We start from the raw sequence: 959 nt of genomic DNA on the forward strand, positions 1-959 counted from the left end.
TGTTGTGCATATGGCGGAGTTACACGCAGCGTTTGTTGTGCATATGGCGGAGTTGCACGCTGCATTTGTTGTACATGTGACGGAGTTACACGCTGTGTTTGTTGTGCATATGGTGGAGCTACACGCTGCGTTTGTTGTGCGTACGGCGGCGTTATATGCTGCGTTTGCCGTGCATTTTCCGGCCCACCCAAAAAACAAGTATATAACATTACATTCTGTATACCTCATACATGTACAGTATGCTGTTTGTTTTATTTTTGGAGGTGTACAAACGGTATTATCGTCCGCTCTATGCGTCAACTCTATGCGCACCGACTAGGAGCCATGTAGAGCTGACTGCGCAGGCGCCGTATAGAGCTGACTCGCAGTTCGGCTAGTTACGGAAACTCGTGATGTGCCAGAGGACATTGCGCCACTGCATAGGAGCTAGTACCCGGAAGCCAGGTGAAAAATAGCGATAATACTGTATGTACACCCCCAAAAAACAAACAAACAGCATACTGTACATGTTTGAGGTATACAGAATGTAATGTTATATACTTGTTTTTTGGGGTGAACCTCCACTTTAATGAACTTCTCTAAGCTGTGGTATGAAAAACAGGCCAAAAAAAGCGCAACAGAAGTTGCGTTAGCGCGACCTGAAGGTGTGAATGGGGCCCTAGAGATGACCAATCAGAACCCCAGACCTGTCACGTGACCTCTCCCTACAATCACCTCACAGAGCTGTGTTCCCGCGCCTCCTTCCTCATACTGTCCCTAGGACTGACTGCTCGGATAATATACAGTGCTGTGTGTGTGACAATGACCCCTCCTCCCCTCAGTCCTCCCCCGGCCCCGGTTCTTCCCTCCTTGTAGGGCCATGTCACTTTCTCCTCTCTTCCCCCTCACATACCTCTCCGACCCCTCCCGCTCCTCCTTCAAGGGGCTGTCCTCTTCTCTCTTCCTCATTGACTTGCAGG

The 959-nt window shown here is 49.6% G+C and overlaps 1 protein-coding gene across 1 annotated transcript in view; it reads left to right on the forward strand.

The window, feature by feature from the left end:
* The first annotated feature begins 927 nt into the window (after positions 1-927).
* Positions 928-959, forward strand: part of SSH3 (slingshot protein phosphatase 3) — a 99146-nt gene continuing 99114 nt past the window's right edge. Inside the window, exon 1 of the mRNA XM_040321013.1 lies at positions 928-959. This exon is cut by the window's right edge and continues 141 nt beyond it. The gene's annotated coding sequence lies outside the window, so the exon portion shown is untranslated.

Source organism: Rana temporaria, chromosome 8 (genome assembly GCF_905171775.1).
Source record: "Rana temporaria chromosome 8, aRanTem1.1, whole genome shotgun sequence".
Lineage (NCBI taxonomy): Eukaryota > Metazoa > Chordata > Amphibia > Anura > Ranidae > Rana > Rana temporaria.